Consider the following 25,066-nt stretch of genomic DNA (forward strand, 5'->3'; position numbering starts at 1 on the left):
GAAACCCTTTATCTAGACCTCCATATGGCACATCACTGGACTATCTAGACATGTGCATTTTTGTTTTTGGTCATTTCATACAGAAAATACAATTAGACTTGGCTGTCAGATGAAATCTGTCACATTCCTCTTGTAGGAGCTGAACTTGGTCCAGTGCAATAAATATAAAAAATACTCACCCATAAAATTGCAAGCAGAGCCTGTGATTTCACTTCACTTGGCTCATTTTCTGTGGGGTCTGGTAGGCACCACTTCCTGGCTGAGCAGCAGGATTGTGTGATCAGCAGCATTTCCTGCTCCACCACACAACAAAGCAGCATATGGCTTTGTCCCAGCTTCCTAACAGGGCACTTTCCTACAGAAAAATGGGACTTCCTGTCTTTCTGAGGAAGAACCATAAAACCAAGATATGCTAAAGTGCTTGCTAAGATTTGGGCTATGTGGAGTTGTGCAGATTCCTGGTGCTTAAGGCCCACCTTTCAAGGGTGAGGGCAACAGATGTCTTTATCAGAGAGAAAATCTGTGGGGAAAAAAAGCAGGTTTTCAAAATAATTATGCCCAGCAATATAACTTGGGCTCTCTCTGTCATGGTAGGCAGGACTGAGCTAATAGCCTGTGCTTAATAACCTTGGGACTACATCAATTGCAGTCTGCTGATAGTCCCAATGAAAAGTTTGTGCCTTCATGTTTGAGAAGGATCTTCATGAGGTGAGGAGTGTCACACCTTGGTATGTTGTTGGGAGAGCTTGCTTATTGTTCTGCTGGCCCTTGCCTCAGGTTTATCTTATTCTTTGCATCCTGGTCACTTGAATGGTCAGGTGCCCGTATTTTTAACTCTAGGGAAAGACCCATCGTGTTTTGATGTTAAAGTGCTGCTTTTCAGAGGCTTTCCCAGGCACTGGCTTTCCCAAGCACCAGCTTCCCAGCTTGTTTGTGAGTAGGTGACTGGGCTGCAGGAGGTAGTGCCACCTTTAGAGTGGAAGGGAGGGGTCACTGTCAATGGACTGAACTGATGAGAAGTTGCTATTGCTGTACCATTTCTAGGCATCCAGGACAAAGATGACTCATGACTTCTCTGTGTAGGTTGTGTGTATACTCTGTAGAAATAAAGCTATGTTTATCAGGTGCTATTAATCCCTTCTTAAAACCATATTCAACAATAGGAACAGGGAAGGGGAAAATAATATTTTACAGAGCTGCTTGCATTCCAATTCCCTTTTCTAGCACTGTGCTCTTTCTGCCCAGTGCTTGAGCTCATTACAGTTCAGTCTTTTCTTGTAATCATCTTCATTTGTAATAATTCTACTTGGTGTCAGATGTGTCACTTTGACAGGAACCTGTTCAAGGATTTAATATTGCATCAAGGAGAACAAGATTAATCTAGAAAAGCACCTAGAATAAATGAAAATTTAATACATCTCAGATATTATCACTGTAGAAGTCAAATAACAGCAGGATTTTCTAAGGTTGTTATAATTGCAGGTGTAGCTAATTCCCAGTCTTGGTCTTGCTCTTTTTTCAGTTTATAACATTGTGGACTGAATCTGGAAGATGCCTCCCAGCAAATATTTGGCATTTTTGCTAGTGTACAGAAAAAACCTCAGAAGAGAGGGGAGAGAACAGTCTCCTCTCCCTCAGAGGTGGGGAAAACAGTTCAATAGTAGATTGAATACAGCGTAAAACAAATGTAGGACTGTAATTAACCAGCTAGGGCAGTCTGTCCTGTACTAAGAATCAGCAACATAATAAACAGAAGGAATTGTTTGTAGATGTTGTTCTCTGATAAAGTGATGTGTTCTTGACATTTTGTGTGATAGTGCATGTTTTTTGGGTTCCCCCCCTCCTCCTTCCCTGCACCTTCGGGGTTTTTCATTTTAAAGATGTAACTTGAGTCTTTTGACTTGCAGTGAAACTCAGCTGATGACTTCTCCCCCATAAGGAAGACACTGCAAACGTTTGCTCTCCCTGTGCCTTTTTTTTGCTGCTGGAAACTTTTTTAAAGATCAGTAGTCTATTGTTCCATTTCAAGATTCAGACACTCATTCTATGCACCATTACCCATGGAAGAAGGAAAAATAGACTATTATAACTGTAAGTGGAATACTCTCAGCTGATGGCCAGTATAAAACATGTACTTTGCACATACACACTAGTCTTTGAGAGAGAGTGCATGATTTTGATATTCCTTTCTCTAATGAAAAAGCAGTTAATAACACTGAACAGTCCTCTATAGAAGAGATAGAAATTCCACCCACTCATCTTACATGGGAAGAACAGATAGAATAAGATTTGAGAGAGAGAAATACCTCTAGGCTTGATAAAGAGATATTTTGATACTGCAGTCCCAGTAGTGATGCACAGTAAAACCATTTGCTTTTAATTTCTGAACAATTATGATGGAAATGGTGTGAATAAAATGGAATGTCCTTGCAAAACAACAGCAAGAAAGGCATCTCCTGTGTGATAATAAATAACAAGGGTAAAGTGGTGCACTTGTGATTTTGTTTTTTCCTGCTAGTTTCCCTTGCTTTTACATTGTGTCTTTTAAGGCAGTAGCACAAATTCGGTATCCAAGTGTGTGTACACACAAATTCTTTTGTTTTGGAAGAATATATATATATACACATATACATACATATATATATATACATACATATATATATACAGTAAAACTTTGTAGTACTCTGTGTTTACAGATATATTTTCTTGTTTGAAATGGACTAAAAAGTGGGTCAATTGACAAATGTCTTGTATTTGAATACGTTCCTATCAGTGAGATTTGCTTTCACATAATTTGTTTTTCTTAATTCATGTGACCAGACACCTGGTTCCTGCTGTTTATATACCATTTTTTGTTTGAAAAGATTCAGTTCCACAGGGACTCCCACCCCCCCCCGCCCCATCTCATGCACAAACAAAGCTAATCCTTCCAAGCAGCACCTAGAAGTGATTGCTTTCAGTTAACACAGTATGTGCCAGGTCAGTAAAACTGTTTCAGACCTTATATGATTGGGACCTGTCTGTAAACTCTTTCAGCCTTCAACTATAGGGTTTCTTTACCTTGCTGATCTACCTATTGACAATCACAGATTGTGTGTGTCCTGTTTCTTCTACAGATGTTGGCACTGAATTAATTTGCCTCCCAGCACTATATAAAAGGGAATCCCTCTAGACAAATTTGAATTGGGTTCAAAATGTGTGAATAACTAGACCCTCCTAGCAAAAAGGAGATAGAAAGGAAACCAGGTGCACAGCTTTCATGTAAGATTCTTAACCCATGGGAAACCAATGGATAAAATTTTGTATGACTTGACTAATGACTGAAAAATTTGTATTGTTTTCGCATGTCCTGGTTTTTAGTAGCAGGGGAAGCCACAGAGATGTCTCCTGGGAGAAACTGCTGGAAACTTCTCACCATGTCCAGCAGAGCCAATCTCTGATGGCTCTGAAGATGGACCTGCTGCTGGCCAAAACTGGGCCAAGGAGAGAGGTTGGTAACGCCTCTGTGATGACATATTGAAGAAGAAAATCAAAACAAAGTCACAGGGTTTCTGCTCCTAATCAGAGGTGAGAGAACATGTGAGGGAAACAACATGGAGACACCAAGGTCAGTGGAGAAGTAGGGAGAGGAGGTGCTCCAGGCGCCAGATCCAAGATTCCTCTGCAGGCCGTGGTGAGACCATGGTGAAGCAGCTGTGCCCCTGCAGCCCCTGGGGATCCACGGGGAATGCAGAGATCCACCCACAGCCCGTGGGGGAGGTGCCCTCACCAGAGTGGGAGAGCCTGGAGGAGGCTCTGGTCCAGTGGGAGACCTGGTGGAGAGAGAAGGCCCTGCTTCCAGGCTGGAGCAGCCTGACCTTGGAGAACTGCACCCTGTGGAAGAGTGACCCATGTCACAGCGGTTTTGGGAGGAATGTCTGCCTGTGGGAGGGACTCACATTGCAGCAGGTGTGGTATGGCTGCTGCTTGTCAGAGTGGACCCACGCTGGAGGAGTTCATGGAGCCCATGGGAGGGACCCCACGACCTTGCAGGGGAAGGACTCCTCTCCCGGAGCAGCAGAAGAAAATTTCAGTGATGAACTGACCCAAAAACCTCCGTGTCCCATCTCCGTGTGCTGCCAGTGGGAAGGAGAGAGGGGTGGGGGATGGGGGTGGGGGAAAGGTGTTTTAAGGGCTTATTTTACTTCTCATTATCCTCCTGTGATTCTGTTAGTAATAAAATTCACTTTGCAATTCAAGTTAAGCCTGCTTTGCTCTTGAAATATTTCTCCTGGTCTTTATCTCAGTCATGAAATGTTTGTTAATTTTTTTTCCCTCCTCTGCCCAGCTGTGGCAGAGGAGAGTGAGTGAGTGATTCTTGTGGGTGCCTGGTGTTGGGCCAGTGTCAAACCGTATCAGAAAAACCTTGGGGTCACAGAAATCTTTCTAAAATTAAATACTGACCTTTTGTAAAGGCCTAGATGATTTTGGTGTTTGAATTTTTATTTACTTTTAGAAGACAGTTTGTGCACTAGTCAGAAAATGTTCCTTGGTCTACTTTATTTTTTTTCTTCCCATTTCACAGTCTGCCCAAATCTGTGTCTTTGTCCCAGTCATCCTAAATTACTCAATCTCTTTCTCAGTCTTTTAAGGCACGTTGGTTCTAAGACCATTTCCTCATCAGATGTAAAAGTTTTGGTTGGGGGTACATATAGGAGGAGGACCTAGTTTGTCCCTCAGCTGGTTATAGTAAGTAGTTCAATAAACATGACTAATAATGATACTTTATCTTACATGATCAAATACCTTTGGTGGCCAGTCACTACTGGAATCTGTGCTGGGGTCAGTTCTGTTTAGATTTTTTGGTGGTTTTTTTTTTTTTTGGGGGGGGGGGTTTGGTTGTTTTTTTTTTTTTTTTTTTTCCTTATGACATGGATGAGGGTATTGAGTCTATCTTTAGTAAATTTACTGATGACCCTAAGCTGGGAGCTTGTGTCAATATGTTGGAGAGTAGGAGGGCTCTACAAAGAGACCTGAAATGGTTGGATGGATGGGCAGAGTACAATAGGATGAAGTTTAGTAAGTCCAAGTGCTGAGTTGTGGCCTTTTTGGCCACAATAACCCCCTACAATGATGCAGGCTGGGACGGTGTGGCTGGACAGTGCCCAGGCAGAAAGGGACCTGGGGGTACCAGTCAATAGCCGGCTGAACATGAGCCAGCAGTGTGCCCTGGTGGCCAAGAAGGCCAACAGCATCCTGGCCTGTATCAGGAATGGTGTGGCCAGCAGGAGCAGGGAGGTCATCCTGCCCCTGCACTCAGCACTGGTGAGGCCACACCTTGAATGCTGTGTCCAGTTCTGGGGCCCTCAGTTTGGAAAGGATGTTGAGATTCTTGAACATGTCCAGAGGAGGGCAACAAGGCTGGTGAGGAGTCTGGAACACAAACCCTGTGAGGAATGGCTGAGGGAGCTGGGGCTGTTTAGCCCTGAGAAAAAGAGACTCAGGAGTGATCTCATTGCTCTCTACAACTCCCTGGAACATGGTTGTAGCCAGGTGGGGGTTGGTCTCTTTTTCCAGGCAACAACTGATAGAACAAGAGGACACAGTCCTAAGCTGTGCCAAAGGCAAATTTATGTTGGATATTAGGAAAAGGTTTGTTACCAAAAGAGTGATAAAATGCTGGAATTGTCTGCCCAAGGAGGTGGTGCAGTCACCATCCCTGGATGTGTTTAAAAAAAGACTGGATGTGGCACTCAGTGCCATGATTTCTTTGAGGTGGTTTTAGGGCACAGATTGGACTTGATGATCTTAAAGGTCTTTTCCAACCTACTGATTCTGTGTGAACTTTTCCATATACATGATATGAAAAACTGACTTGTGAATTTTATCACTGTATTTATTTAATAAGCCTGGTAGGAATATGGATCAGAAAACAGCTGGCTGTAGGCCTTGAGATCTCTGTGAATTATGTTAATGAATTATGTGACATATGGATTATGTTATTTTAACAAAGTGGTTACACATCTTAATACCAAAGATATTTGCAGTTGAAAAGGAAACATAAAAAAACCTCCAACCCTGAAACAACGGAGCACCCTTACATATATGTAACTAGATTTTTCTCTTTCAAAGTCCACAAAATTTTGATTTTTTTTTCTGCTTTGGAAATCAGCTGGAATATTCCTCTTAACTGGGATTACAACAGACATTTTTCTGGCACTAAGTTGTTTTGAAAATGCCATTGCTCATGTCTCTTGAGTGTTAAGTGAAAAGTGTAGGAATGCTAAGGGCTGAGAATGTGGTTGTGTGATCTTGTCTGATATGGAAGAACTTTCTTTTAGGTGGATGGAAGGTTAAATCCGTCTTTATGATCCTGGGTTTACAGCAAATCATAAAGTTATTAATGACCAAGGCTTATTAATGGTGTGTCCAACACAGAATTATAGCTTTATCAGGCAGTTCTGTTCTGGGTCTGAATTGTAATTCATCCTTGCTTTGAGATGGGTATTGCCACCTAAGCCTGATTATTCTGGAAAACTTGAAAGTTTTATTATTTCTATAGGCCTAATTGTTCTCATTGGGTTGTTTTGCTATAGTTGAACAGCTGAAGCAAGGAGAGATTATTTTAAATTAGGAGGGCTTTTGTGGAAGGCAAGGAGGGGGAAGCTTTGTGTCATGTCTAATTTGAGCATTGATCTTTCATTTCTTGAGAGTTAAGTGTGAGATGGTCTTAAATCCTGAAGACTGGCTAGGCTATATGTCTGCTCCTAGTGGAAGGCAATGCTTTTGAGCTTAATAAAAATAGAAGACCCTCAATAGTTAAAATAAAGGCCTGTAGTTAGAAAAAAAAAAGAAAAAAAAAGAGAAAAAAAAAGAAAAGAACAAAAAGCTAAAAGGTGAAAGAAGTTGAAAGTTTTGCTAAAAAAATCTTTAGTTTTTGTAGACTCAGGGCAAGTGGTATCTTTCTACTTTCTCAATCTCTGGCAAAATACTTTGTGGTGGGAAATGCAGAAGGGAAGCAACATTCTTGTTTTAGAGCAGGCAAATCAGAATTCAGCTTGTTAGGTAATAATACATGAGAGATTGATAGATAATTTTAATCAGAGGAATGAAGGAATGAATACTACTCAAATTCACTTGAGAAAAACATCCACAAAATACCATTACATACAATTTCCTTTGCTGCTTATAAATACAACTCTGCCTAAGCCTTTAACAGGTCAATAGCCATGGCATTTAATTGCCAGCTGCCTTTAAACCTTGAGCAGGACAGCAGAGACACAATGCTATCAGGGATAATTTGTCATTCATGTATTTCCATGGAGTGATATACAATGTCTTGCTGAGAAGGGTCCTTGTGGGTGTCACATACTGCTACTGCCTGTAATGGAAATAAAGGAAAAAAATAAAAGGCTGGCGAATCGGTGTTTCTGTAAGTGTAACTTCCAGTTTGCAAGTAGACTTGTGGCTAAAAGAGAATTCCATGTCTGCTGAGAGGAAGTAAAGAGGTGGCAGGTGAACAATTCAACCTCTGTGTTATTTATTGATTGAAAACAACTCCTGGCATGTGTGGTCTTCTGAAATTTATTAAAGCCAGTTGAACATCCAGAGTGTGATATACACAGAGGTGCTCTCTTTCCTCTTTGAATTTCATTTTTAAGAGCTTCCTAGAGACAGATATAGAATCAGTCATCGTGTTTGGCATGTGGTGTGTATTTAGGGCTGGAGCCAATACTTATTGAAGTTATTGGTTGTCTTTCAATTGACTTCAACTGGTTTTAGCTCAAACCTTCAAGAAAAACAAAACAAAACAAAAAAAGAAACAAACAAAAAAACCCCAAACAAAACTGCCTGTGGTTCAGTCTAAAAGAGCTGAAACAAACCCAAATCTTGCTTACCCTCTCAAAATAAGTGGAGATAGGGTAGATGAAGAGACCTACATAGACCTGGAGCATTGTGGATGAAGATCTTTGTTTCTCTGTGCCTGCAAGTCCCCAGCTCCTGGTGCTGTGTAGCCAAGCTGGAGGGCAGGAATTCAGGTCTTGTGCTTATCCCTGTGCTCCTCCCGCATGGGGACAATGGATGTCAGATGCCTGGAGTTGAAGATGTCTGTCACATGTGTGTTGACTCTGCTGAGACCAGCAGCTGCCACAAACTCTGTGCCACATGTGGTGGGATTCTCTCACGTCTTGGGCAATAACTTTGGTCACAGGCAATTTGTTCTACAGAGGAGGGCGCTTTAACAGAATTCACATAATTATCTTTCTGTTATAAGGAAAGTAGTGAAACCACACTCACTAATTGAAATTCCTTATGGCTTTCCCTTGGCTGAAAGGGGTGCCAATATTTATAAATTTTTAAAAAACTTGTCTTCCATGGGTCTGAAGTTTTTCTCCAGACAAGGGAAAGGATTTGGGGGAAAAAAAGGGCTATTTACTCTTTCACTTAATGTTTAAAAAATATAAAAAGGTAAGTAATAATGGCCTTTGTCAAGGAAAAATGTGTAAAGGGAGAGAAGTTCAGCGCTCTGCAGTGATGCCAGCTACAGCACTGGGGAATTTGCAGAGCTGCAGTAAACAGGAAATGGTGATCCAATTTTGGGATACCATTTTAGAAGATATATTTAAGCTGTTGCATCCTCAATTGTGGTATAGAATATTCCCTTTTATGCTCTCAGGGGACAGAAAAGACATGTAGTGCAGAATGAGTTTTTCTTTTAATCTGTTATTCTCCTAATCTGTTTTTCTCTTTCTATAACTTTCTAACCTCTCTGTGATGACTTTGTGTCTCTGAGTTAGTGCTTCTCCTCTTCCACAGAGACAATCTCTGCTTTTTGTCTCAAACACTGGTGTCATATACTCAGCTCAAACCAGGACAAGGGTCTGCTATATGTCCCAAGGCCAGCAGATTTGGGCTGGCTTCAGGTTATTAATGGCCACCAGGTCTTTAGTATAAGACCTAATTTTTTTTTTCTTTCTTTCACGTTAATGAAGAATGTGTTTTATTCTTAAAGAGAAAAAATGAGATACCCTTGCCACCATATTTGGCAAGGATTTGCATTTTATTGCTCAGATAGGTTCAAGAAATTTATCTCTCCTTGCATCTTGGTGGCAGAGAGGCTGTGCTGTGATGATTTCGTACTTGGCAGGTTGTACAGGACATATGGCTTTTGCATTGCATTACTGCTGCTGGCAGAACAGAGCCAGAAAGATGTAGGATTGCCTCCCATTTTGCTCTCTCTCACCCAGGCGCATTTTCTTCCTTGCACCCATCCTTACAGACCTGCTTCAGCAGAAGCTTCTCCCCTGGTAGAATAGTATTAAAATATCACAAATGACATCTGAAGTTCCTTTAGATAAGAAGGTTTCCAAGTAGGCTGTTTTAATTCTCAGAAGCATTTTGTGTATTTCAGATCAAAAGGTTGTGTTTGTGGCTTGGTAGGATTTCATCAGGGAAAGGATGAGATGGTGCCTTCCAAAGCAAAGGTGTTTCAGTTTGCTTTGATTTTCCAGCAGGAAATGCCTGGGCAAAATAAGGATCATGCTTTGCTGCGGGGTGTCACGTTGCAGCTGTTGGGGCCATGCTTTGTTTTGCTGATGACAGCCCTGCTTTGCTTCTGACTGTGGACATCACTGGAATTATGGACCCTAAAAATGCTGAAATCTGGCAACTCTGGCAACAAAAAGGATTTTTATGCTTTATAAACACACACCCATCCCATATTGTTTGATGCTGCCACTCTTTTGTGTTTGCTTTTTCCTTGTTTTTGTCACACCTTGCAAAGGCAAACTGGCACCTGCCCCAGATGCCCCTGTTTTACTAAGACTTTGAAAAGGAAAGAGGTTAGATCAGGAGTCTGAGCAACCTCTGTCCTTGGAGTTGGGCAGAGAATGTCTGAATGCTCCTTGTGCTAAATGACCAGTCCTGCTCATGGCAGGGCTGGGACTGGGGACACCCCATGTTCCCTTCCATCTAGGTGGTCCTGGGATCTTCTGATCCTATAATCTATTTCTCATGTAGTTTTACCCACTCTCTCCCTGTAAATATCCTCTGAAAGAATGGAAATATCTCTGTAAATATCATCCTGTCTTCTTGATCATGTACGGCATGCTTTTGAAGTTTCTAGAAGTTTCCAGAAAGCTGGGGTGCAAATGTAGATTGCAGCCTTACAGTACATAAAGGATGCTTGTGAAAAAGAGAGAGAGTGCTACTTTTTACATGGACAGATAGTGGTAGGACAAGGGAATCAATTTCAAACTAAAAGAGGAGAGATTTAGATTAGATTTTAGGAAGAAGGCGGGGACTGACAGAAGTCTGGGGGTGAGTTTTAGATTAGGCTGTACAGGGAGGTTCCTGTCCTTAGGGACTCCTGAGCAACAGCCCAGAGCCCTGTCCAGACCTGGAATTTCGTGTCAGCCAACTGGGTGAGGAGAGGGTGGAGAAGGGAGCATCACAGGAGATTTAAACAGCTCCAGGGAGTGTGAGCGGCTCAGAATGCATCAAACTGAGTGAGCAGTGTGGGCACAGCAGTCAGGGCAGGCAGAGTGAGCAGGAAGGTGTGGTATCCTTCCTGTTAGTTCAAGTGCAGTTTTCAGGAGTGGTTTCCACACAGCAGGCTGTGAAATGCTCTGTGTGTGCCAGGAAGGATTGGCATTACAAATGGGTCTGCTGTGGAAACATACAGGGTTCAGGTATGGAGCTGCAGGGAGGGCCAGAGCCTGGCACTGGCATCAGAGGGGAACAGATAACACCTGTGTGAGGTGAGAGCAGGTCAATGATATGCTCTGCTTGCCAGTACAACTCAAAGAGGAGATGGAAATGTTAAGCAGTAGGGATCTGAGGAAGAGATTGACTGGTGGAACCATTCTGAAGCTGCCCTAAGGCAAATGTACCAGACAAGTGCACCTCAGGAAGTGCTGTGGTCAGTCTTGGGCCCTTCACTTTAAAGGTCATTGAGGTATTGGAGTGTGTCCAGCAAGGGCAACAAGGCTGGTGAAGGGTTTAGGAAATTTGTCTTATGAGAAACATCTGAGGGAAGGGGGTTTGTTTAGTCTGAGAAGAGGAGGCTTAGGGGAAAACCCATTCCTCTCTAAAACTCCCTGAAGGAAGTTGCAGTGAGGTGGGAGCCCATCTTTTATGCTGTGCCTTCAGTGAAAGGACCAGAAAAAATAGCCTTAAACTGAGACACGGAAAATTCAGATTAGATATTAGGAAAAAATTTCTCTGTTTGGGTAGTCAGGCACTGGAATAGGTTGCCCAGGGAGGTGATGGAGTCACCATCCCTGGAGGTGTGTAGGAGGCATCTGGATATGGTGCTGGGTGACATGGTTTGGTGGGTTTAGGGGTTACAGTGGCAGTGCTGGGTAGATGGTTGGACTGGATGATCTTAAAGGTCTCTTCCAACCTTGCTGATTCTAGCCTACAGACAACTTACATTTTCTAACTATATCTCCCTAGATCTCCACCTATTTGTATTTTTATTTTATTCTGATATTTATTGTAAGACGAGGGACCACAAGGTACAGCTCAATGTTTTCACAAAAATCTGGATGTGTCTCATAGAAGAGATGATTTTAAAGAACATCCACAGCTTTATTTTTGAAATCTGGGCTTGTCACATAGATATTCTGTCTCTGGATGGGATTAGGGTAGTGTTGAAACTTTGTATGAAACAGTGATATTTATTTTATTCAACAATAGAAAAAAAATCCTTGTATAAAAAACACCCATAAATTCAAAAAAGGTTGAGAAAAATCACTGCTAATATTTTATGTGAAATAAAGGGCCACAAAAATGGATAAGGACCAAGAACTACTAGCAACACTTCAGGACCCATTAATGCAAAGACAGTTACAAGATTAGGTCATAATTATCTAACATAATACCAATTTAAATAAAGAAGCATTTCTTTTACTATTCCCATTGGAAGCAGCTTGCAATTTTACAAATGCTGGAGCTTTCTCATGAAAACCACTGCAAAACTCTCAGTGAGGCAAATAGGTAAATTGGCTTTAAAATTCTACCATGTGGAGACAATCTGGAAAATTGGTCTTTAAAATGGGTAGTAATAATACTTAAAGAAGCTGTCATCTATTTTTCAACTCTGACTGCTGTTCTCAGTGCAGTCTAAGTTGGAATATGGCAAATACTTTTATTGAATTCTCATTCCTCTGCACTAAGTATGATACCTTTAGTGTATGTTCATGATTTGTGGTTTTACAGCAAGAAAATTTAGCCACACATTTTTCAAGATTTTATAACATAAAGAAATGCTTGAAATGGCAAAGAAGAGAAAAAAAAAAAAAGTTTGACTAACTAAGCAGAAAAAGAGAAATCTAAATTAATTAAAAATTAAAAAAGTGTGATGGGGCAAAAATTGGTGATGTCAAATCTTCAGTGTTACTGTTATAACGAGATACTCATAGAGCCATAAGCTTTGTCCTGTTGACCAAAGCTGTGGGTAAAATATATTCCTATAAAGTTCATTAAGAATATCTGTATTAAAATTGATGGTATGTGTATTTCTGGATCATAATTGGTTATAGCACCCAAAGAGCATGCAGATACATGAGATTAAATACCTAATCTGATGCAAGGGGCATGTACCTGGCATAAGAGAGGTAAATTATGATGTGGCCAACCTCAGATCTTGGCAAACTGCTGTCCAAATTAAAATTTAGCAGAAACTTTGTGTTCTTCAATAGATAATCAACAAATAGGACACATTCTGCTGTTCTTTGTCTTTTGTGTCTCTACTGAATGGGTTTCTTTCAGAGATCATATCAGCACATTGCAGAGGCTGCATAAGCATTAATAAGCACTTTGCTGAAATTCTGGAAACTGGAAAATAGAGCTGCAAAGTGCAGATCAATTAACCCTTGGTCGCCAGGTAGTGCAGCAATTGTCAGGGGAGTGCTGTCAGTGCCACATTAAGTGCCCTGCCATGCTTCTGGGTCAAGGAAGGTCTTTACTCCTCTTTTTCCACCTCATGAACTGGGGCACTTCTCAAGCTTCTTGCTTGGTCTACTCAGCATTTTAATTCAGCAGTAAATGTGTGAATCATAAAATGCATATGCTGAGCTCAGCCTGTAAATCTGGCCTTGTGATTGTTTCTAGGGCATCTGCTTCAGGGAAGCTGAATCACTCCTTAGGGTCTTTGTGCTGTGACACAGAATCCTTGTGTCATGGTCTGGCCTCTGAGGTTTCCTGCCTGCCTCTCTGGACCCTGTCTCTGAAGAGCAGTGTGCTGGAGAGCACTGAACACTTTTGCTGGAGATGGAAAAAATGGCCTAGTTCAAAACATGAGGGAGTTGTGCTTGCTCTTCACTCCAGCTTTCCTTGGCAAATACGGCATGGGCCTTATTCCCATCAGTCATACCCTGGTATGACTTTGTTGAAATGAGCTGATCTATAGCAGCAAGGGTTTGACCCATTGCAGCCTGGGTGAAGAGGAGCTAAGAAAATCTACCTGCATACTGATGGAGTGAATGAAACAATGAGCTCTGGGGTTGGTGGTGTCATGAGGAGGAATGCAGCTATTTTAACCTATTCCATCAGAATGAAAAATAAATATGAATGAACTGTATGGAATTATTAGGGTTTGCTTGAGTTGTTTCTTTCCCTATGTGATATCCCCTGCCTTGGGGTTATTTTATGATGATCCTCTCTTCCCTAATCAGCTGCTCTATGCCCAGAAATGGTTGTTATAATTTTAAGCTGTGTCTGGGGAAGAGGGGCAAGCCTTGGGGCTCTTGTGCAGGCTTTTTCAAAAGCCTCACTCCCAGGTGTGCTTGGTGTGGTGTGGACTGGCAGTTGCATTGTTGCTTATCTAGCTTAGTTTTTTGTTAGGTAAGAAGGGTTTTTCCCCTTTCCCTGGCCTTGGAGACTGCAATCCTTTAGCAGCTTTTGTTTTCTCTTGAATTGTTCAGCTTGGTTTTGGTCCAAGTTCAGACAATTGACAGGAGATGATTGGCTGGGACCAGTGGGGGAGCCACGGGGTTGCTTCACCATGGCCAGACCTCAGAAAAACCAACCCAGCCAAAGAAAGGACCCAGCTTCATCTGCAGTGAAGAGGAAACCAACATCTGAGATTCACCAGGTTTCTATCTGTTTTTGCCTGAGCTGCTGCATGAACTTTTTGGTTTTTCTTCCTTGAGATGAAGGCTGGGCACCATTTTGTTCCTCCCTGCCATGTGGTTGCCCCTTTTTTTCTCTTTCCCTTGCATTTTGGCTTTTTTTGGTTGTTGTTATTGTATATCAGGATTTTGTTTTTTTTTTTTTTTTTTTTCTTTTGGGGGGGTCTGCCGTGGGTGTGTGTGTATGTGTGGGGTAAGGTTCTGACATTTTAATATCTAGCATTTATTAATTTTTTCCCTGTGTCATGTGGACATTTGGTTCGTCAATAAACTGGTTTTTTTCATTTTCATCCACTAGTATTCATTTTCTCATTGGCAGAAAGGGATTGTTGGAACCCCATTTTTTTTGGTAGAGGAGACACTTATTCCAGAGTGTTCTTTTCCTAAACTTGTGTATAAACCAATAGAGCTCTGAACCACCTTTCCTCTTGCTTTCCTCTTGTCTTCCTGCACTGGTGTAGTCCTGAGCTTTATAGGAGTTCGTACAGATCCCAACAGTAAATTTTGATGTAGCCTTTTCAGATGACTTATTGTGGTCAGGCTTTTTTGCAGGGGGTTGAAATCCACATCTGTATATTATCATTTATGCCCCTCTCAAGGCTTTTTCCATCTGGCTTCAGAGATGAGAGAAAACAGTTTGGAAATCATATTATTGGTTGTCACTGTTGCTTTTTTACCTCCTGGAAGCTACTAGTAAGTGATATTAATAAAAATGGAAGGGAAGTCTCCTTTTCATGGGGATGTATCTTTCAATTTAGTGAAAATTGCTGACTTGGAACCTGGTAGAGAAAATGAAACTCTTCACAAGTTCTGCATTATGTCTTTGCAGGTGATAAACAAGGCAGATCATCCAGGCAGAACTCTCACAGTATTGTTCAAGTTGTGCAATTTATTTTTTATAAATCATTGGAGTAATTTTATCCACAAATTATAGCTACATTTTTATACTTTTTAGAAAACAGGTGTCTGATATGCTATGATACAGCTCCAGCACTCGGGACTCAGGTTAAAGAAAAATCTAAAATTAATTATTTACTTTTGGGTAACTGAATTTCTGTAAGACCTGAACACAGCTTCTTCTGGAGCCAGGTTTCTCAGTAACACCTTCGGAATATGGCTTCCAATTGGGATTTGAAAATTTATCAGATCATTCCTTACTTTGAGTGAGAAGACATGGGTTAATTTATTAGTTGTGATTTTTTCACTATCTTACACAGGAGAAAAATTCCTTCTTTTCTTTGGAGTTGACACACAAGTTGTATATGGGAAGAGTTGTCAAGATGATTGTCAGTAAACCAGGCTAAGCCAGATAAGGTGTCTGTACAGACTGGTTTTCAACCCAGAGAATAAATATGAGACAGATTCAGCAATTCCATCTGAAAGGCTACTTTTTGCTTGGAGATAGTTTCATGTTTTCTGAAGAAAGTTTTCTTCCTGCCAGCTCTGGAGGGCAGCATCGCACTTTGGATGAGAGAAGGCTTGCTCTTAGCGCCTTCATTAATGGAAAAAATGAAAAAGTGAATAAAATATTTTTTTTAAAAAGTATGTGTGTGTGGGAAGGGGTGAAGGAACAAAATGAATGACAGAGAAACAAACCAAGGAAAAAAGTAAAAGAAACACTAACCCAGAATACAGGATTGAGATGGGGGAGGGGAGGAAGGTGTATATGTTTTTGGGCTTGTGCTGTCTATCCCTTACACATTCCTTCAGAGTGTGTAGAGTACCAAAGAACTGATATCTTCCTGGACATGCTATACTGGATAACCTCTTGAAATGGAAAACTACTACTTTTTTTAACTTCTCTGTGATGATCTATTAACTTTTGCCTATCTTCTTACCTTCTATGTTTCTATACAGCCACCTGGAGTATTCATTTTAAGCCACAGCTATTAAAAGATTAAATTGAAAGCCTGTTTTGCCTGCAAGTAGCCTCTTAAAATGAGCTGCATAAACACCCTCTAAGTCCTGCAATGCCTCGTGAGAGCTGTATTAGCAGTGGCCCAAGGCAGCAGGGAGGAGGAGGAGGTTGAAAGCCCTCTCCCTCTCCCTTCTCCTTTCTCTCTTTTTCTCCCCTCTCCTCTCTTTTCTTTCCTTTTCTCTTTTTTCTTTTCTTCCCCCTTATCTTTCTGTAGCTGCCACTCTTAGTTGTCCTTATCTGTTTCAAACCTGAATTGTACCTTTGGCCAGAAAAAGTAAACATGCAGCCTCAGTGCCAGGTCAGGTATGTGAGAGCCCGGTGGCTTGCAGTGATCCACCCTGGGTTCCACCAGGCTGCTGCTGACTGGTGCAATCCCTGTGCAGCCTTTCCTTACAGGTTCTCCTGTCATAACTTCCTGTTAGTTCCACACATGTCAGAGACTGGAAAAGGTGATCTGTTTCAAGACATTTTGGGAACTTGGAATGTGTGGAAGGGGGTTCAGGCCTTGCTCTGGTGAGGTGGTGTCCTACTCCTGATACCCTTCAGCTCCACAGTGTCTGTCAATCATGGCATGGAGGCTGCCCCCCAGTGTTGCCTAACCCAGTCCCTGAGTGACCAAGAGACTGAAAGTCCCACCTGGGAAGAAGGCTCAAAGAAGCCTGGCCACAAGGTAAGCATGTTGTCCTTTTACCCTGCCTTCATCTTGAAGCTTTACACTGCTTTACCCAGGAGTTGGTAGCTATGTCTCTTTTTGTATACCTTTCGTGTCTTTCTGTTTTCCTCCCTTTCTTCTTCCAACTCCCTTCTCACGCAGTGTAACACTGAATGGATTATAAAGTCTTCTATGTTCAATGGGTTAAGCGTATGCTGTGGTAAGTGATGTTACGCTGTATTTACTCCTTTGCCAATGTTCCTTAATTTTCTATAGCTTCCCAGTAAACTTTTGTGTATTTTTACCTCTTGAGAATATTTATTGGAATCTTCTCCTTTGCACCTACCCAGAGCAAAAAAACCCTTGGTTTGCCTCTAGGTTTGAGTGACTGGGCTGTAACAATGAGCCAGAGGATGTTCTCAAATTTCTGTAAATGAGCTTACATGATATGAAGCTGTGGCACTTCTTAAAGAGGTAATCAAAATGTTCACAATCCAGAGGCAGATCTGAATATGGATGCTCAAACTTATTTTTGCTTAAAGCCTTTTGTTATTGCAGCTGAAATTCACTACAGCTCCCTTCCCATGTGATACCTTTCTCTCAGTATCTGATTTTGATTTGCCTCAGGCCATGTCATGTCAATATCCTCTTTGCCTGACTTGTAAGAATATTCAAGTGCAATTCAGGATTGCAATGATGGAGCTGTGCAAATGGCAGTGGAATCCAAATCCTGGGAGTTGTGATGGTTGTTACATTGTCCAGAATGTTGTCTTCATGGACATCAGTTCCATTAGCTTAATCAGAGTCACATAGGAGCTTGGTAAACAAAACTTTTTTATTCCTGAAGAGACTTTTTAAGTCTATAAAGCCACACCTTTCTGTTTTTTTGTTTTGTTTTTTTTTTTTTTTTTTTGTTTTGTTTTTTTGTTTTTTTTTTTTGTTTTTTTTTTTTGGTTTTTTTTTGTTTTTTTTTTTGTTTTGTTTTTTTTTGTTTTGTTTTTTGTTTTTTGTTTTTTGTTTTTTTTTTTTTTGTTTGTTTTGTTTGGTTTTGGTTTTGTTTTCCCAGAATAACTCAGGCTGGGACAAGTTTCTTAGGCTGGAAATAACTTAAGGGAAAGGAAGAAAATATTTTGGGTGATGAGACCAAGGTTGGAGGCCATGGTCAACCCAATTCAGCAAGAGGACCTGGGTTTGGTATCTTGCATGTCAGGTGAGATCTGGATTGTTGATAGTCTCAGGCTTTGTGTTTCCTTTAATTTGTTTATGAAAAAAATAAATCCAGAGGTTGAGACTTGTCCTGACATAATACACGATTTTTTTTGAAATTTCAAATTTCAAATTTCAAATTTCAGATTCAAATTCAAATTTTTTGAATGCTTTCTCAGGAAAAGTAAATAATTCTCATCCTGCATTCAGCCCTACAAAGGTGTCTGAAAATTTTCACAAGGACGAGCCCTTACATTTGAATAGCAAGCTTGTTGATGTCACTGATTTAATTTAAATGAGAAGAGATTCTTTCCTCATATATTAAGGAAACTTTTGGAAAGAAAGAGGCAACATTGGAAATGTTTTGCTTAGGCCAAAAAGTACAGTTTGGGCAGGGTATAAAAGACCACATGCAGATCAATTACTTCTGTTGAAATTTAGCTTGACTGAACAAGGTTTAATTATTTAATCACAGTATTGTCTTTAGCTGCTGAGGCCAGGAATATAGTGATTCTGTTCCCTTTTCTACCCTCCTGTGTTTAATTTATGTGATTTCTTGTACTTAACCTTCCTGGTCCCTGAATAGGAAGAGGGATTAAAATTTATTTCTTGGCATGATGTTTTATCCTTGTACCTTTTGTATGTCTCATGTCATTTTTAACTGGTGGATTACACTCATTATGATTGATGGAGTGTTGTGATTTATTGAAAGCTCTGGCAGTTATTATTGTTTATTCACTCAAATTCCAGAAGAGTCTAGAAGCTTTGAAATGGGATTAATGGGTTTATAAGAACACTACAAAAATGCTTCCTGGTTCTCTGTTTCAGTGTCTCTTCCTTTCTTTGATAGATGTTTTCCTCCCTTGACAACTTAGTTTTATTGTGGTTTGATTCAAGCTTTAAATAACACCTTTCTTCTTCTACTTCAAGTCTCTTCCAAGCTTGCAATGAAAGGACAATAAGCATCTTTTAAACCCAGTGAGACTTAGGAGCTGAATGTACTGAAGTTGCAGAGAACTTTCTATGGACTTTGGTTGGCCTGAAGGGTATCTGTCAGGCAGATGTTTAACGGGGTGCAGCATTCTGAGATGTGTAATTCATTGCAAGTTATACTGCTTTACTTTACCAGAGTGCCTGGTGAGCCCAGCTTACTCCCATTTTCCTAAGGACACTGCTTATTTACCTGCTTGTGGATTGCCTGGCCACTTGGTCTGGTCCTTTTACTTGATGAAATATCACAGTGTACTACAGCTTTTGGTTTTGAGTAGTAGCAACACATAGTGTTCTTGTGTAACAACTTGTGCAACTTTGCAACCCATTGTGTTGGGTTTGGGTGGCTTGATTTTTTGATGAGGAGGGAAGAAGCTGCCACAGAAGTGATTTTTCTGCAGGGAGCTGCTAAAAGTTTCTTCTGTGCCTGGCAAAGCCAATCACCAGCTGGCTCTGAAAATAGACATACTACGAAGGCAATTAAAGTAATTGGCAATACCTCTGTGATGACTTAAGAAGGAGAAAGTGTGTGCAATTCCTTTCTTCCTCTTTCTGAGGGGTGGAGAGGGAGCTGCCAGTCTCTGTCCTGGCATGGCCACTGGGGTCATGCTGCTGGGGGTACCATCCCCTGGGCCACAAGCAGCCACTTGGCCAAGACCATGTGGCCAGGGATAGCACTGGGAGCGCTCATGTGGCCGGGAGCAGCCACACAGCCAAAATCAGCATGGCCAGGGTGATGCCAAGTGGCTGCTGCTACCTTGGCATGCTCGCAATGAACTTTATTTGCTTGGTTGCTTTTAGACAGCCATGCTGTGAAGGGCAAAAGTGGCAACAGCCACTCTTCTTTTTTGGTGCCCTGCATGAGGAGAGGCACTGAGGGGAGCTGGTGGCGACCCATGTGATCAGCAGTGAGAGGCACGGTGAGCGATTCCCTGATGTAGAGCCCACATGAGATCAACCTTTCAGCACTTCAAAACTCTATAAAAACTTTTCAATTTGATAGAACTTGAAAACAAATGAACCTACAGACACTAATTCTCTCCCGAGTCAGAGAAAAGAAAAAGGTGAAGACACGTGAGGACAATATGGTGACAATACGGTGACACTAAGGTCAGTGCAGAAGTGGGAGGGGGAGGAGGAGGTGCTACAAGCATTGGAGCTAAGATTCTTCTGCAAGCCCTGGTGAGGAATATAATACAATAAACTGTTTCCCTATAATTCATGAAGTGCATGCAGGGAGGCAGAATTCACCCACAGCCCGTGATAAAAAGATGAATGATTTTTCATGGGTGCTCTGGCGTTTGATACGCATCACATTATGACACCCATGTTTCAAAGTGTTGGTGTAGGTACCGATTTATAATTGAGTAGTTGTCTGCCTGCCAATTGTTCTGAGGTTGTGTCTCTCAGCTGATCACATCTAACCCAAGCTGTTTTCCATTTTCCTGACTGTTTTCATGATACAGGGTTTGAACTTTGGATGCTGTCCCCCCACATCTTTGGAAAGATCAGTAATGCTCTATGCAGAGTTTATTGGTTCCTTAGCTGCTTCAAAACTTAGACAGAAGTGAACTAGATTCGCTGGCAGTTTGTGAGTCAGGAACCAGAAGAGACTGAAGCAACCCAATTTCTGTGACACCTTTAGTAATATTTATTGCACCTTAACTCATTCATCAAGCTTGCACTGGATGTTGATAGTTCCAGGGCTGTATCAGTCTAACAAGGCAAAATTTTCTTCCTCTGTTTAGTATTTTGTTTTCTATTTACAATTTGCCTTTAAAACAAACTTTCTCATTTCATCCGCACAAGGGATATTATTGTTGCAGTGATATTATTGACTGCATTTTATCTAACTTCCAGAGAAATGGCATCTTTAGCTAAATGGCAATGCTTATTGATAGAATGGGACCTCAGCTTTCAAAAATACATACTTCATGACAGGATTTAGTGTATTCCTTCAACATATTGCAGCTTTTCTTGGGACTCAGCCCAGTATGCAAGGCATAAGCATTTTACAAATGAATACAGCATTTCCTGAAGTGAGATATTGGCCAACTATTGGCAACTAGTACCTAAATATATCCCTTTACAGTGAACACCAGTGAAAATATAAAGTACATACATTCAAGTATGAGGAGAAGTACTACTCTCAGTATGAATTCAGATTGCTGGGACAATAATCAGTCACTGGTAACATTCCAATCAGATTGTGTTGGAAGCAGTAATAAGATTTAGATGCCTCTAGGGTGACGCCGTTGAGCAGGATGGGAACAAAGAACTCCAGATCAGAAGGCTAAGAAAATGAACTCTCTCCTTCATTTCAAATGTACTGCTCTATATATAGAGAACATCGAGAAGACTAATTTCATTGGTCTTAGAGTAAAAACATCCCACACCATTGGTGCGCAGTGAATGACGCACAGAGGCAGAACATATCTATAAACAATATTATTAACAAGATAGATTAGAGAATTATTTACATTCTTTCCCAACAGCTTCCCAGGCTCTCGCCTGGTTAGAAAACCTTTCTCTTTCTCTCTGACTGAGCTGAGAACACTCACACTAGGGCTCCTCTCAAAGCATACTGGCTGGTGTCTGCCTGGTGACTTTGTTCATGATACGAATCTGTTAAAGCTCCAAGCAAATATTCTTTCCTCATGGGGTACTGATGCTGTGGGAAGGCAAACAAAATGTTCTTGTGGAGGGAAAGCCACTTGGAGTTAACAGCAGTAAAGCAGCACAATACTGGCAACGGTAAATAACTCTTTCTAACCCTCTCCCTTTAACTCCAGGGTTGTTCTGGGACCTCTGGATGTCCAGGGCCTCATGTGTACTTTAGGTATACTTGCATGGTATTACCAGGCAGACAGAAATTCACTTCTGGACTATGAATGGACACAAATCATTAATTTGGTCACAGCATGGTGCTTGTGCCATCCTCTGCAGTGCAGAAAAGGCCATATTGTGTTTTTTTTCCTAAGTACCACTTTTCCACTTTCCTGATTAGCTTCACTTGCTGCTTGTTACCAATTGATAGTGAAGTCCCATAGCATTTGGCAAGTCCAGCTCTGGATGTCTAGGGTAACTTTTTCTTGGCTATGGTGAGGGATGCTCCTGTGTTTGGTTGTGTTGCATTGGTGTGTCTATCAGTGTGAGAGCCTCTGAGCCCTCAGGGTTCTCACACAGACATCCTCAGCTCCATTGCTGTCTTCTGCAGTTCCCGTTGGAACCCTGGACTAGGCAATCACTCATCTTTGTCCAAGGAGCAAGATTCTCTGCTTTCCTTGCAACACTGGGATGCAGGTAAAAAGCACTTGGTGGATAGCTTCGGCTTCCAATATTCCTGTCTCTGCAAAGTGGCAGCACACTTCCCATTTCTCCTATTGTTAGGTATGTGCTTTTGTAAGGCTGTTTGGAACAGATTTCCCTCAGGAGAATCTGAGGAAGTTACCTCACTTTGGGGAAACTAAGTACAGTCCTGTTCTGGTACTGTATAACAAGAGGCACAAGCTTAAATGTTTTTTAATGAAGGTAGGTAAAAAACACCTTGGACAAAACTCTTTTCCTTTTCTGAGGGGAGAAACAATTTTTATTTCCCTTCCCCTTTTATTTCTTAAGGCAGGTGACTACACTGGAAGCTACTCTGGTGGTTTAGGGCTGCAATGGTTTAGATATTTTCTCTACTTTAGTACATTTATTTTCTACTTTAAAAATCCTTAATTGAAATATTTTACTATCCTTTGCTCAGCTTCAAAGAACTAAAAGATTTTGCACTGCAGATGGAAAAGCAGCGGTTATATTGGGGTTTACAGTTCTGCCCACACAAAAGTAAATTTTTTGCACTTAATTAAAACTGAATGTTTGTTTGTGGAGATAATAAGTAGGATTTTTTGTCTGGTGTAGCATATGTTTCTGGTTTTGCCAGGTCAAAGTGTGATGTGGAGCAGAAGATGAGGTTTCTGTGACTTAGAAGTTGAGGAAACTACATTAGACATTGGTAGATTTACAATTCTGGAAAGCAATAAAGAAGGTTCTCTGCTGCATCAATACTCTTCTTCTGTCACTTGAACCCATCAAGGTTAAAAAGACTGCCCCATCTGAAAGAACATGGAGCCATTTCTGCTATCACATAAATAGAAAGGGCAGGCAGCTGGGATGAGAATTAGAGGACTACAGGTAATTCCTCTGCTCCAAATAAATGGATAATATATCAGAAACTGTAACCAGAGCCTGTAGCAGAGGATGAAGTTTTATTTTAATCTTCTTCTGAAACTGTCCAGCAACTGAGCAGATATTCTTCTGAAACTTTTAACCAGAAACAAGCTTAATACTGGAGTGGCATAGATATTTTAAAGTGGGATGCTGCTTTAGGACCTAAGCCTTATTTGATTGCTGGGTTGGTTTTGCTATGTTATATTTTGAGCTCAGATAGTATGGAGATTTTATAGAAGGAAACTCCTTTGTTACCAGGGATTTCTGACTTTTTGCGACTTTCTTACATTGGTCATCAGTCCTTGAAGAGGTTGAATCACGGACACCATTGCGACGCAACAGAATTGCTTTATTAAGAATGTGTGAGCTTTTTCGTGTTTTTGCTGTTTACAGTACAGCTGAGCAAGAGACTAACCAACATGCAAACAAAGGGCAGAGCAGGATGAGTCTTGCTCTTATTGCAAACACTCTCACACATCCCACAGCAACCCGTGTTCGTGTTGCCAATTAGAGCATTCTCACATAAGTATTTATGGCTTGGTCATCATCCTTTGGCATGTGCCTTCTCATGCAGATGTTAAGGTTGAACAGCGGTCACATCTACATCTCCCCTTATTTGGTAAAGGATGAATTGGTCATGAGGCAGCCATTGTTTGGTACTGCCTTTTTGCTGACTCAGAACAGACTCCAGAGGCAAAGAAATCCTGTGACAAGAATGACACCCATCCCCAAAGTGCCACACAGCCAAATGCATAAATTTAGTCCCTTAAACCAAGTTTTTGGATTAAGCCAAGTAAAGTCATTAGCAAACGTATCATAGAAATTCTGTGCAGACATGATTTGTAAGGATTGAGATTGTTTCCTAAGACTACTTCTTAATGCATTTATGTTTTTATCCATATTTGTAGAAAATTCCCTCTTTAAATGAGCCTTCACCTTATGCCAATAAGTTTCACAACTGTTCCATTCCACAGGGGTAACATACATGTTAGCATCAGTGTGCTACCCGTCTCAGTGAAGGCACAATCAGGTATTTAGGGCATCTTGTTTTTCTCCTACCCATAACAAAGCAGTCTCAAGGGCATCTAAGCATGCCAATATTTGTTGATTAATTACAGTTTGCATTTGTAATTCCTCTGTGAAATTACTCATTACAGAACTAACTTCATAGGTTGTTTTCACTGATTCCATTAAAGCAGCAATGGTTATGGTAGATGAAGCTAAAATAGTAATAGGAGATACAATAAAAGCAGTAAGCCAAGCAATAAATCTCTCAGTTTGTTTGGATTTCTTTACAAACAAGAAGTTTAGATACATGACTCCTGATTCTCCTTCCCATTCCTGTGTAAGATCCACAGGAATCCATATTTCTGCACACCAGCATAGGGGTAAGAGATAAGTAAAATTCCTTTCAGCTATATTTTCAGGAACGATGCAGGAGGGTTGACGGCTGTGATGCAATATGATTGATTACAAGATTCAACTGTCATATCTGTTGTTAATAAAAATGCATAAGGATGTGTTGTGCATATCATGGTATCAAGAGTTTTCATATAAATAGCATTAATCCAATATGTGGATGGCACATCAGAATAACTCAAAACCCTATTTGTAGAGGCAGGAAGGCGAGCGTTAACTCTCCAGTGAATTGTATGAGGGAGGAATTCACCACTGGCATCACAGATCTGTGTGACAGACACCAAGAATCCTCCATTCCTCCAGCTAATGCTTCCTGAGCAGGAATTATTTACATCAAGTCTGGAATTGTTACTGATAAAATGACCTTGTGAGCCCCATTCTGACACTGATACATTAAGGGCATGTATCTCATGTTGCTCCACCTTACATGGAGACCATGAAGTATGCACCAAAGGTGAGAGGTCTTTAAGTTTATGTATGGAAATATTATTTGGAGCTGTGGTGGTGTTTACAGGGTTATATGATCTGTTAACTTCTGGAATTTCAATTGCTTGT

This window comes from Vidua chalybeata, chromosome 4 (assembly GCF_026979565.1).
Source record: "Vidua chalybeata isolate OUT-0048 chromosome 4, bVidCha1 merged haplotype, whole genome shotgun sequence".
Taxonomy (NCBI): domain Eukaryota; kingdom Metazoa; phylum Chordata; class Aves; order Passeriformes; family Viduidae; genus Vidua; species Vidua chalybeata.